Genomic DNA, 14,734 nt, shown 5'->3' with positions numbered 1-14,734 from the left:
GAAGCCTACTTCTTTCTGCCCAGGGAAGTGAGTCCCCTGAGTATCTGAAGACAGCTTGCCTCCTTCAGAATTCTTCCCTGAGCTAAAACCCCCCAGGCCATCTTACAGAGTGGTTTTTAGACCCCTGTCTGCTGCCACCTCCCACCACCCTCACCTTTCTGATCACCCACCATTGAAGCAATTCATTGCTGTGTGTCAGTACAAATATGCAATATAGGCACCTATGAACCTTCCCAATGAAAAGGGGGTCAGACATGCCTCATGTTCATTGTTGAAATACCTTCTTAAATGCAAACACCATATATATGAATTGCTGAGACCATACAGATAAAATTATCCATATTGAGGGACTTCTATGGGCTTTTCATATTCATTTGTGGGTCAAGGACTTCTTTGAGCTAAAATGAGCAGATCCCATTTAAACAAAGGACAATATCCATTCAGGAGCTCTGACCTGAATGTCCTATCTTTAGACACATGTAATTTCAACCAAAGTTATCATGAATCAAACCCGGAAAGCCAGAGCTATTTCAGCAGCTGTGAAAACAAAAGCAATAATACCAAGCTACTTGTATCCATTTAATTTGGAGCTTTCCCGAGGAGAAAAAGTAAATTTCGGTATGCTTCCCATTTAAGGATGCCACACAGAGAATGTTTTACGTCTTCACAAGTCCTTCCAGAGGGTATCAGTGCCAAAATATAAGGGGAAGAACTGACAGCCTATTTTTGTCAGGGCCACAGAGACACTATCTTCATGAGAATACTGCAGTTCAAGGTCTGATCTGGTTCCATCCTATCCATTCAAACACAATAACAAGTTCACCCACAAATAACCAGTTTGGGAGGCTTGAGTCTCACCAACTGTGGCCACTCCTTCGTTTCCAGCCAGGGAGACAACTCTGGTACAAGATTAGAAAACCAGAAGCATCACGGAGTTTCCTTCCAATAGGCAGCAGCATGCAGAAAAGAGAGAAGGCATTGAAAGTTAGTCCAAGCAGTATTAAATCACAGCTCTACCACTGCTGATGAGCAACTCTGAGGAAGTGACTTAACCACCCTTAGTCTGCTTCTTTGTCTAAAAACGGCGTTCTCAATACTTACCTTAAAAGGTTGCTGTGAGGAGCCATGTATGAGAATGCACATGAAATGTATGTAGTAAGCAGGGCCAGGCACAGAGTAGGTGCTCATTAAGAGTGATTAATAAACAAATTACAGATCACAAAATTGTTTGCTGAAAGTAGAATTACAACAGAGGATGTGGAATATGTTTAATGGCTCTTTTTCTTGGGCTATAAGAAAGAGCTTAATGAATTGTCCCCTTTCCACTCTGTCTAAAAGTCAGCTAGAATGGCCTGCCCTCTTTCCTGGACAACAAAGAAGACATAGTGACACTTACCAAATTTTCTATTTTTAAGCTCTGTGAAGACCAACACCCTTCTCTGGCACTTGTCATGGTGACACTACCATCTTGACATCAACAGTAGTTTCAGACCACTGACTTTACAGAGGATTTTTCTTTCTTTATAATCAAAGCCCACTGGCAAAACATTCTTTATACATTAGGCTTAATTGCTTCCAAAGGTTTTCTAGGTATATTTTTTAAAATTCAGTCACAAGAGGTAACATTTTTTCCTTGGAGTATCCTGTTCTTTCACCAAACTCATCTCTTTGGGAACTTCTCTGTGGACTGATGGCCCCCTGGAAATCCACCATCAGTAAATAAATGTAGATTCTCAGTTTTTTTAAATTTTTATTTTATATTGGAGTATAGTTGATTAACAACGTTGTGTTAGTTTCAGGTGTACTGCAAAGATACATATACATGTTATCTATTCTTTTTCAAATTCTTTTCCCATTTAGGTTATTACAGAATATTGAGCAGAGTTCCCTGTGGTATACAGTAGGTTCTTGTTGGTTATCTGTTTTAAATATAGAAGTGTGTACATGTCAATTCCAAACTCCCAATCTGTCCCTCCCCACCCAGTAACCATAAGTTCGTAGACTCTCAGTTTTATCAGTCAACACAAATGCACTCTGGATGTCTTTATGCTAATGAAATAGGCCATATAGTCCATGCTTTTAAGTGAGTTTGTCCTCTAATTCCTGCCCAGCCGTTCTAGGTCATTAACCCCACAGCTGAGAAAACTAAGACCCAGAGAGTTCCAACCCGCCTAATGTCATCTGTTAGGCTAAAGTCTAGCTAACATAGAGACAAGACTTCCAGGACAATACTCCCTCCATTCTGTCCCACCTCTTGCCCTCACAACAGAGTCTGGGCTGAGCCACCTGATCGGACACTCTTTTCTTTTTTTTTTTCAAAGATTTTTTTTTTTTTTTTGATGTGGACCATTTTTTTAAAGTCTTTATTGAATTTGTTACAATATTGCTTCTGTGTTATGTTTTTTGGTTTTTATGGCCGCAAGGCATGTGAGATCTTAGCTCCTTGACCAGGGATTGAACCTGCACCCCCTGCACTAGAAGTCAAAGTCTTAATCACTGGACAGCCAGGGAAGTCACTGATTGGACATTCTTGAGGGATTACCTTGCTTCCTTGGCAACCAGAGGAGGCGGCACATCAATCAGGCCTGCTCAGGGATGACCAATGATTCAAGGCCCTGACACAGAATATCCCCAGGTGGCTCCTCTCAGGAACTGCCTTTCCTGGCATGGGTGGCCTGTTGTCTCGGGGGATGTTTGGTCAGACGGGACAATGTCAGCTTTGTCTCGTCTCCTTCATTAGAATTTCCTCCTATTGTGCATCTACAGAAGGGAACTGACTATATGGCAGAGTGACTAAAGAAAGATACTAAAGTTGGAACTGGGGACAGTCCAAGTTGGCAGCCGCTGAATCATGAGGAGATTCTATGCTACCACTTGTTCCCCCGTCAAGTTCGAGCGACTCGGTTGTTTAAATCTTGTGGCAAGACACCTGGAAGCTATTTATCTTTTTCCTAAGGACTCATTCACAGGGTAAAAATGTAATAATGTTCATTTACCATCACTCTATTACCCTGAAAACCAGATTGCTGCTAATTCAACGTGGTGCTGATTCAGTCATCCTATCACTGAGGCAACATTCTTCTGCAATAGCTATTTATGTCCCAGCACCATGTGAAACGCCCTTCAGATCTGTTTTGAAATGTTCGAGCCCCACAGAGGCAGCCTGATCTGATGAGAACAATGTTGGATGTGGGTCTAAGGACCACATGTCTGAAGGTCAGCCAGCCACCTTGGGGTCATGCCTTCCCAGCTCGAGTGATACTTGCCTTTTCTCCTCAGACTTGTTTCAGGACAAACCAGCCCACCTCAGCTCTGGAACCATCCCCTGCTCACTACAGGCAGGAAGAAGGTGGAGAGACAGGTCAGTAGCTGAACATCTGATAACATTTGCTCCAGAATTGTCAATGGCCTGGCATGAGAACTCAATCATCCTGCACGGCTTCTCTGTGCGTCGGTTTCCCCAATCAAGAATGGGGATATTTACCCCACGTTGAAATGAGGCAAATAAATGATGGAATGAGGATAATTACACAGTAGTGCGTAATTATTAAGTGGCCTGGACACCCAGCCAGCATGAAGCCAGTAGAGGGGCAATACTGTGAGCCCATTTATACAATGAAAAAGTCCTTGGGTTTGCTTCCTCCCCACCCTCTCCTTCCAAGGTCCTGCTTCCTCCCCCTTCCCAGGTACCCCCGTGAGAGTAGCTGATAAAATGCTTACGGAGGACTTCAAGCTCCTGGTAGATCAATGCTACATGAATAGAAAGCTTTATTATTATGCAAAACACTGGAGAACCAGCTTCCCCAGAAATCATCACACACCAGGCAGAGAATAGATGAAATAATTTCCTTTTCTTACTTCTGATCTCTGGCTGAAAGCTTCTCAGTCATTTAAGGAGGATTTAATCCACTAGTGGACTGTCCCCATTTGAGGACTGCAGGGCTAAAGTTAGTACTGACCTGAACATAACAACCACAAGGGGGAAGAGACCACAGTTTCTCTCTACTGCTGCAAACCAGTCACCTGCCAGTTTGCACACTTGTTCCTTCCCCAGAGTTTGGGGGACACAGTCTTCCACCAGGATTTCTACTTTGAAATACCTTCAAGCCAAAGCAGGCTTAGGAAAAACTGCTCTCTGGCCCTTCTCCCCACCCTTGATTTTCACTGCTTTTCTTCAAAGGACCTTCCTACTCATTGGCACAGGGCTTCACTCTCAGCAAGTTATGCTGTAGCCCCTTTAAAGACCCTCTTGTAAACAGAACCAATTTTAAGGCTCTGGGGAAGAGTCTTGCTAGGGGCTAAAGAAGAACTTTGGAGGCTAGCGGACCTACTTTTTCCCTTCGAATTGCTCCATAAAAGTAGCTGCCAGTTCCAGCCTTCATGATAGTCCATTTTTAAAGGCTACAACTGTATGGTCCAGAGAGGAAGGACCAAGAGAGGGAGTAGACACAAGGGATGAAGATTAACTGATTGAATTGGGGGTGTTTTGCTTAAGAGGGATCTCTCAAGGAGATGCATGGGTGTTTTCAAGTATGTGAATGCATGTCATTGCAGTTTGGTTTTTAGGATAATAAACAACAGAAACTCATTCAAGCTAGCTCAGGTAAAACAGGATTAGTACAGAGCTTCTAAGGAGACTCCTAGGGATATCCAAGAGATGGAACCATAATAGGCTTGGGCCTCCTAGAAAAGTGGTGAGAGAGTGGGTTTGAACTTAATGTGGTCTAGACACTACAGGAGCAGAAGCTCAAGTGCCTTCTTATAGAAAAGTCACCTTTCACATGACTCATCTGGCCCCATCTGCTTCTTCCTCTAATAGCTAACAAATGCTTTCCAAGTGGCTGCATTTAAATACCATTGAGTGAGAATCTCAGTGGCTTGACTTACTTTTTTAAAAAGACTTTCTTTTTCTAGAGCAGTTTTAGGTTCACAGCAAAATTGAGAGGAAAATACAGATATTCCCCATACACCCCCTGTCCCCACCTATGCATAGCCTCCCCCATCATCAACATCCCTCATCAGGGCAGTACGTTTGTTACAACTGATGAACCTACATTGACACATCATAATCACCCTAAGTCCATAGTTTACATTAGAGTTCACTCTTGGTTTTGCGCATTCTATAGGTTTGGACAAATGTATAATGACACGGATCCGTCATTACTGTATCATACAAAGTATTTTCTCTGCCTTAAAAATCCTCTGCGTTCTGCCTATTCACTTCTCCTCTCCCACCTCCAACCCCTGGCAACCACTGATCTTCTTATTGCTTTCATAGTTTTGCCTTTTCCAGAATGTCATATAGTTGGAGTCATACTATATAATTCCAAGTGTGTAGCTTTTTCAGTTGACTTCTTTTACTAAATAATGTGATTTTAAGCTTCCTCCATGTCTTCATAGCCTGGTAACTCACTTCTTTTTAGCGCTGAGTAATATTCCATTGTCCGGAAGTACCACGGTTAATTTATCCACTCATCTACCAAAGGACACCTTGGTTGCAAGTTTTGGCAATTATGAATAAAGCTGCTATAAACATCCATGTGCATATTTTTGGGTGGACATAAGTTTTCGACTCCTTTGGATAAACACCAAGGAGCAAGATTTCTGAATCATATGGTAAGAGTACATTTAATTTTGTAAGAAACCATGGACTGTTTCCCAAAGCGGCTATACCATTTGGCATTTCCACCAGCAGTGAATTAGAGTTCTTGTTGCTCCACATCCCTGCCAGCATTTTGTGTTCTCAGTGTTCCAGATTTTGGTGATTCTAATAGATGTATTTAATTTACATTTCTCTGATGATATATGATGTAAGCATCTTTTTGTGGAGTACAGGCTCTAGGCTCGTGGGCTTCAGTAGTTGTGGCATGTGGGCTCAGTAGTTGTGGCTCGCTGGCTCTAGAGGGCAGGCTCAGTAGTTGTGGGGCACGGACTTAGTTGCTCCGCGGCACGTGGGATCTTCCCAGACCAGGGCTTGAACCCATGTCCCCTGCACTGGCAGGCGGATTCTTAACCACTGCACCACCAGGGAAGCCCCCATTTTTTAATTAAATTGTTTGTTTTCTTATCCTTGAGTTTTAGAGTTCTTTGTATATTTTGGAAAACAATCCTTTACCAGATGTGTCTTTTGCAAATATTTTCTCCCAGTCTGTGGCTTGTCTACTCATTCTTGTGACATTGTCTTCACAGAGCAGAAGGTTTTAATTCTAACAAAGCCCAGCTTATCAATTACTGGTTTTTAGCAGACCACTCAAGTGATAAGTTATAGTCTAGTTATAGATTGCCTGGCTATGAATCAGGGATTCATCTCTCCTCCAATCAGCTATAGCAAGAGGGTGGGGTTAAGTGGTATTAAAAAAAAATGCCCTGCCCTGGCAATCTGGGCTATGAGCAAGGCAGCAAAAAGTTTTTCTCGAAAGAAGCACAGAAGGATGGGCAAACTAGCACGGAGGTAATGAGCATATAAGAGGTACAAACTATTAGGTATAAAATAAGCTACAAGGATATATTGTACAGCTTGGAGAATATAGTCAATATTTTATAATAACTATAAATTAAGTATAACCTTTAAAAATTGTGAATCACTATATTGTATACCTGTGACTTATATAATATTACTGTACTTCAACTACACTTCAATTTGAGAGAAAAATGAACATAATAGGTCCTGGAGTCATACTGCTTGGTTTGAATTCCTGTACATCACTGTCTTACTGGATAAAACTTGAGCAAGTCACTCATCTCTGTGCCTCAATTTGCCCATCTGTAAAATGGAAAAATAAATAAGGTTATTGAAAGTATTAATTAGGCAATCCATATGAAGCACTTAAAATAGTGTCCAGCATAGAGTAGCACTCGATAAATATTTGCTACTGTTTTTCTTGCCAGTATAGTGCTTCTCCATAATGTGAATACCCGAAGAGCTTTTAAAAGGCAGATTCTGATTCAGTAGATACAGGGTGAGATCTGAGATTCTGCATGTCTAATCAGCCTCTAATCAGGCGATGTCAATGCTCCTGGTCTATGGCTCACGCTTCAAATAGCCAAGCTCTTGCACCCAGGACACGAGGAAGAAGGAAGAGACTATTTCTAGGGAAAAGAACTAGAATGAAAGTCTTTAACGAAAAAAAGCAAACTTCAGCTCAAAATAAAAAAGAACTTTCTATCAAATAAAATCATCCTTAAATGGAATATATAGGCTGCTTTGTAAGAATGAGTCCCCTCTCTGGAAGCAGGGCGGACTTCTCCAAAGTACAGAAGGCAAGTGCCAAAGGCCCGTGATTCTTTTGGGGGCCGCCAAAAATGTTTTAATTTTGATTTCTTTTAAAATCGTAAGAAAAATGTGTGTGATAATAATAAATATATAATAATGAATCCAGCCTGGATTACAGTCGGTTTTATTCCAGTGGCATCATAAAATATAATTTTAAATATTTTTTAGGAAGCAGAAGGACTACAAAGCAAATATGCCTGGGATTCATGAAAGTGATAATGTGGCCCTGACTGGATGTTTTCACAAGGATTTAAGCATGAGATAAAGAATGGAACCATAAGGTTCCTTCCAACTTTAAGAGTCAATATTTCTTTAAAATTCTATGACCTTGCACTAGGTCTGCTAGTCACAAACCTCACACCAGCAAAAGTTCACTTCCTGCCTGTCCCACATTCTCACATAGAGACTAACATTGCTTACTTACCATTGTCAATGAATTAGCATTTTACAAGCCACCCCTGGAATTTATCATCTATCTCTACCTTCTCCCAGTTTGCTTCCAAAATAAAGTATGATTTTTATTTTTACAAAATGCATTTGATTCCAGAAGCATTTTGCAGATATTTCCTCATTTATACATAAATCACTTTGTTGAAGGAGGTGGAGTTTTGCTTTGTTTTCACTTTTAAAGAGGGAAACGAAGCCAAGAAAAGATTGAGACCTGTACTTTGAAACTCAGTGGGAGAAAGAAAATATGTGTCTAAGATGATAGCTATGTTTATGATGATTATTTTTAAAGCTGTGGATGTAAAACATACATTAAGCACTCATCAGTCACTTAGGAAGTGATTCTCAACCATTGATACAAAATGGAATTATTTGTGTAGCCTGGATCCTCCTGCAAACATTCTCAGAATATCCAGAGAACAGAGCCCCAGACCCACATTTTGAAAAGGCTCCCTGTGTGAGTTCTGCCATTTTGAGGGTTTAAAACCACTGTGTTACAGACATGAGGAATACAGCAGAAGCCCAGGAAGGAGAAAGTTCCAAGGAGGGAATGGTTTGGCTTCTGAGGCTGCACAGAGATGCAGTAATAATGAAGATGGAAAAGCATTCTTTGAATGGAGGGGACATTTGTGCCTTTGGTGAGAAGAGGGACCGTGGGCCATGGGAGTAAAAGCCAGATTATAAAACATTGCTTAGCCTATACACAGTCGGCACTCAACAGGTATCTGAGGAATCATAAACTTGACAGATGAATGGAAGATGAGGAAGTGGGCAGGGAGTACAGACTTTAAACCAGGGGTTTTAATCTGGGGTCCACAGATTCTTCCCACCAAGGGATCCATGGATAGAATTCAGGGAATCCATGAACTTGAAATGGAAAAAAAATTGCATCTTGATTTTCACTCGCCTTTAACTGAAATTTAGCCTTTCCTTAGATTATGATTGTAGGTGTCATACTTAGATGGTAGTCACAGCAGCGTCTATTACTTTGTCACCTATGACAAAGCTATTTTAATACCACTTTACGTTGATATAATGCCGCAAAATGTTGTTTACAGTCATCACTACTACTTTGACATTACAGGAGTCATTAGACCCACTTCAAGCTTTGGTTATTTAATATATTAATAAAAAACATATAATAGAATGAAAAAATAAAATATAAAATAAATACACTCTGTGCCAGGATAAGTGTCTAACTTAACTGACAGAAGTTTCCTTCTAGACCTTCCGTCCTGAGCCCTCAGACATGAGACAGGGGATATTCTGTTCCTACGCTACCCAAATGGTAACGTTATATTTGGTCTCCTGCCAACTCTTTCTTATTTCTTGAAAGTGAGGGCTAAGGGCAGGGAGTAGTGAACAAGGAACTCTGGAGGAAGGAGGAAGGAGAATCAAAGGCAACCCATAAATCCCAGGGGCTGACAACATCCACACTCCCGAATGCTGTATCTCCCTGCCCTACTCCAACCCTGCTCCATCTCACTGTGCACTGTTCACTTCCCTGCCCAAATAGAAAAAAGCCACTGGAAGACAGAGCAAGAAGACAGCATCATACAGTACTCCCCAAATTCCAGCCACAGATGCGGCTCTTCTGGGCAGAGCTTTCACAAGGTCCCAGTGAACTGGGAAAATTAACGACAAGGTACTGAGTATGTTACAAAACTAACATATCCAATTTCAAAGAATGTTCTTTGTTCTGAAATTATGGCTTTTCTATATTTTTATATTAAAATGTCCTTTTGATCAATCAGTACTGATATTAGATAACACTTTGTTTTATATTTTAATATTCTTATTTGGTAGAATAAAGTATTGTAAAGTCCTGTGTCTGTTCTCCAATTTTTAAAACTATTGTTATCATTCTTGAAATCCACAAGGGTGGAAAGCAGTATCTTATGCATTCTGTTTGTTTAATTCACTCTTCTCCTTTTAGAGATGAGTTCCCAACAAGCAATGGGACTTCTGTGCCAGCACGTGGGTTTAGAAGCATACGATTTACAGCCTAGTTTTGAGACTTGGGTTTGACCCCTGCCTCTGCCCTTCTCTACTTGTGTGACCTTGGGCAAGGAACTTAATCTTCCCAAGCCTCAGTTTCCTCATCCATAAATCAATATACATCACTTTGTATATTGCTAAGTAAAGTTGTTATTGTGACTATTACCACCATCATCATTTTTATTATTATAACTCTATATCACCTGGTTAATAGCAGAACTTGGCTTCCACACTGGGTGTTGGATTCCACACTGGGCTGACTCCCTGTCCAGTAATCTTCAAACCATCCAGTGATTGACAATTCACACTTAGAGAATCTATGTCAGATCGTGTCTTCTATTTAGCTCAAGAAACATTAAGCACTTATTTAATATTCCTGCCAAAACTGCGTAATCTGACTCTAGCCATGAGGGAGCATCAGACAAAACCCAGTTTGAAAGACCTCTAAAAAATAACTGGCCTAAATTCTTCAAAAATGTCAATGTCATGAAAATCAAAAAAAAGGCCAGAACACCATTCCAGATGTACGATTTTGTATTACATTCTGGACCACATAAAAAAGCATCACTGTGAAAAGAATTGTATAAAAAATTATGCAAACAACTTGCAAAATGTGAGACCCGTAATTAGATAATAGTATTCATTGTTAACTATCCTGAGTGAATATTCTTCTTAGAAAATATATGCTGAAGTATTTAGGGACAAAGGGGCATGGTTTCTGAAAGTTGCCAAGAGGTTTAGAAAAAATATAAATATATGTAATATATAAATATAAGAAGATATGCTATATAAATAATATATATATGAAATATATATACAGAGAGAGAGAAAGAGAAAGGTATATATATAGAGAGAGAGACAATGATAAAAACAAATTTGGCAAAATATTAAAATTGTCTATTACATGTAAGGCACTATGTAGAACAATAACACCTGATATCATACAGGACTTTACAGTTTACAGCATACTTTCACATGACTTCCCATTTGATTGGATTCTCACTGAATTACCAGTGAAGTACGATGAAACCACGTCTGCACAAACTATGCGAGGGTGCCCAACGTTGACGGGGCTCAACAAATAGTAAGTACTCAAATTATTATTCTACAGCTTTTCTTCAGGAAATTAAAGCAAGCTTTCCTTCGTTATCTGTTCATTTTTCACTTCCTAAGGCAAGAAAGAGAGGGGAGGGCTCCAGACAGAAATGAATAGGGGTGATATTAACTCTCCAGATTCCATCATGATGAGCAGGGATTCAGAAAACACTCAGCAGGAAATTTAACCAGGAGCAGGGGCTCAAAACCCAAGCACCCATAAACAAATGCAGCCTCTATCTTACTTCTGAAAAGATGAAAGGAGGATAGGTAGATAATGAAGGGAGTTAACATTTATCCAACATATCAGGCTCTTACTCAATTTTCAGAACAAATTTAAGAGGTGAGTAATATTATTAACACCATTTCCTGGGTGAAGGGACTCAGGCTCAGGTGAAGTGAAGGAACCACTCAAGGTCACACAGCTACTGAATATCTTAACCAGCTGGAGGAACGAGTATCTCAGCCCAGGCTTCTCCAAGGTCTATTTCTTTCACCCTTTGCCACATAATGCAGCTCTTCGGTAAGGTGAATGATTGCCAATATTTTTTCCACTCCCCAAAATAGTGTTTTCTAAGCTGAAATAGACAACCATTGATTAAACCCAGCAGCCCTCATTAATCAGTTTCTTGAGTGAAAAATAAAACAGCAGGTTCCAGCATTTTTATTCTTAGCTCCCTTACTAGGAGAAAGGAGAAGGAAGGGGAAAGGAAAGAAACTAGCATCCAAACCCAAGATGACTGATTCAAACCCATATTTAGCTGCCCCTGGATTCCCACCCACACAGCCCTTGACCAGTTCCATGGCACCAGAACTTCGGCAACTCACTCCTGAATCCGTGCAGGATTTCCATGCCCTAGAACCATTTATTCCTCCACAGTGAGAGGGCCGTAGGATTTTGTGTCCCTAACATTAACAATGCATTTTCCCTCGATGGCAACTGGCTAAAATTCACAGGTGAGAATGACAATGCTCGGCCATGCGAGCCCTCTGACCACCTCACTGGCCCCTCACTTGTCCAGGTGTTCCTGCTGTTCTTGATTACAATACCAAGGTTTCCATAGTCCTTCCTGTCGCCACACAAATGCCCGGTGATTCATTCAGAACTGACACCCAAGCCTTCATTGCTCACTGCTGGAAAAAGAATTTCGGAATTCTCTCTGGGAGTTCTAACATTTCCCCATTTTTCTTTTGTGCTGATAAATTCTGGAGAGCGGTAGGGATAGCAGTAAGACATCCATCATCTCGTGGGATTTAGAAGCAGCATTCTCAGCCAATACAGCTGCACGCTGACTTTAACCACTATCTGTGGATCTCAGCTTTCAGGAATATTGTCTGGATGTCACCTTCTATTCCTCCTCTATGCTAAATGCTCTAAGGAAGGCATTCTGAGTCTCACCATCTAAACCCCAGGAAAGAGGAAAGCCATGACTAAATCCCACTGACAACTGTAGATTCTGGAAGGAATGCAGAGAACCCTTATTTCATTTGCTAAGGTAAGTGGAAAACACTTGGGTCTTAAAAGTCCATGGACCTTGAAAGATGACAATTTAAGCTAAAATCTGAGGCCATGAAAGTATTTGCAAATGTTAGCAAAATCTGTGCCAAACAAATGTTCTATCTTGCTGAATTTCACTAATAATTTCTGAATTTCTTCTAATAATGTTCACTGAGTATTTCCACATTTTCTAACATGACCCTTGGATTACCAATAAGGCTAGTCGCTTTTTATCATTAATGGCAATCTGAGTTTGTGAGTCTTCCTAAAACTTTCAGTTCTTCAAAAACTACTTTCAGTTCTTCAAAAATAAAACTCAGCTGACTTAACCATCATTCCGTGATAATTACAGCTTTTGATTATGCGAGGGGATGGCTTAGAAATGGTGAGCTGCTGTACCCTGCGTCTGACAGGACAAAACAACCCTATTTCATTTGCATTTAGCAAGTCCTTAAACTAGTGGCCTCCAAATATTTTTCACAGGCACCCCCCCCCCGCAAATGTTAAGCATGCTCCCTGTATGCTAGGCTGTAATAACAAAGAGACCCAAATATGTACAATGGCTCAAATACACAAAAGTTTCTTTCTTCGTTTGATAATAGCCTGAGGTGGACGTTCCTTGTGAGTGAGTGGCTACCCTCCCAGCAATGTTTCCGGGATGCAGGTTCCTTCCATCTTGTCTTCCAACACCCCCAGGACCCGGCCATTTTCTGCATCTAAGCCAGCAGAAGGGGAAACAGTGCAAAGGAGGCATGCTTGCTTCTCAAAATCCTTGGTCCATAACTGATATATAGCCCTTCAATTTACCTCCCGTTGGGGAGAACTGGGAACAGCTACTTACTTACAAGGGGTTTGGGCAAGTTGCCTCTGGCTGGGCAGCAGCTTCCCAGCTTCTATATATTCTGGAAGGAAGGACAGATTTTGGTGAACAGCTAGCTGTCTGCCATAACTCCGTTTATTCTTTCCTTTATTCAGTCACTCTTACTTATTTATAAACGGTATACATATGTGTGTATATGTATAAAGCACTGCACTAATATGTATACTGTAAAGCATACACAGAAATGTACATTAAAAAGGATGAGAAGAAAAGTTTAAATAGAAATTTTGAATGTTCCTCCTGCAGCCCATTGGGTTATTCTATGTCTCCCCTGGTCAGGATTCACCCCCTAGATTTATTGCTCAAGACTCTAGGCAGTCCTGGAAGTTAGGAAGCGCTCTTCCAGAGGAGAGCTTTAGGAAATGAAAGACATCACCCTCCCCTAGTCTTTCCCATCTTTGCAGATGGCACCACTCACACAGCTGCTCAAGCCCCAAACCTAGACATCATCTTCAATTCTTCACTGCCCTTTCCCTCCATATCCAGTTCCCAGCTGGTCCTGCTCACTCACCCTCCCAACCAGATCCAGAATCCCCACTCATTTCTCCACCTCGATGACTCCAACCCTACCCCAGGCACTATCATCTCTTATCTGGACCCTATAACAGTCTCTTGTCCTCAAAATCCACCCTTCATGGGACAGCCAGTGTGATCTTTAAAACTTTTATAGACTAGGTGACTGCCCTTCAAACTCTCCAATGGGTTGATACTTCATATAAAATCCAGCCTCCATATCCAAGCTTACAAGGCATAGTAAGAACTCAATAAATATCTCTTAACTATTGTTGAATGTATGCATAGTAAAAAAAAAAAAAATGCTGGGCTTCCCTGGTGGTGCAGTGGTTAAGAATCCGCCTGCCAATGCAGGAGACACGGGTTCGAGCCCTGGTCCAGGAAGATCCCGCATGCCACGGAGCAACTAAGCCCGTATACCACAACTACTGAGCCTGCGCTCTAGAGCCCACGTGCCACAACTATTGAGCACACGTGCCACAACTACTGAAGCCTGTGTGCCTAGAGCCCGTGCTCCGCAACAAGAGAAGCCACGACAATGAGAAGCCCATGTACCACAACAAAGAGTAGCCCCCGCTCACTGCAACTAGAGAAAGCCCATGCGCAGCAATGAAGACCCAATACAGCCAATTAATTAATTAATTAATTAATTTTAAAAAAGGTCTGAAAAACACGTGCCAAACTGTAGTAATCTTTACTCTTAACTTGCTCAATGGCATCCCTCATAATTGAAAATAAACTTATTTACATTTTGTAAAGAAGAAAGAGGAGAGGAGGAGAAGGAGAAAAAGAAGTGAAAGATAACTTTTTCCAGTAATCTTAGAATGGTAAATTTACCATTGGAGTGGTAAATTCCACTCTACTGACCAATAATTCCATTATTCTTGGAATTACTATTTTCCCCCTCTAATTCAAGCAGATTCTAGTTTACTTGCCTTACAAGAGGTTAGCAGCAAAATAGAAAACAGAAAAGATATTTAACTTCCCAGCTTTCCTTTCCTCCCAAATAGCAAAACCCATTGAGGAGAAT

Source organism: Delphinapterus leucas, chromosome 1 (genome assembly GCF_059928025.1).
Source record: "Delphinapterus leucas isolate spDelLeu-1000000601 "Yukka" chromosome 1, BTC_Dleu_Yukka2, whole genome shotgun sequence".
In the NCBI taxonomy this organism is placed as follows: Eukaryota; Metazoa; Chordata; class Mammalia; order Artiodactyla; family Monodontidae; genus Delphinapterus; species Delphinapterus leucas.
Note: the sequence above shows the minus strand (reverse complement) of the source record.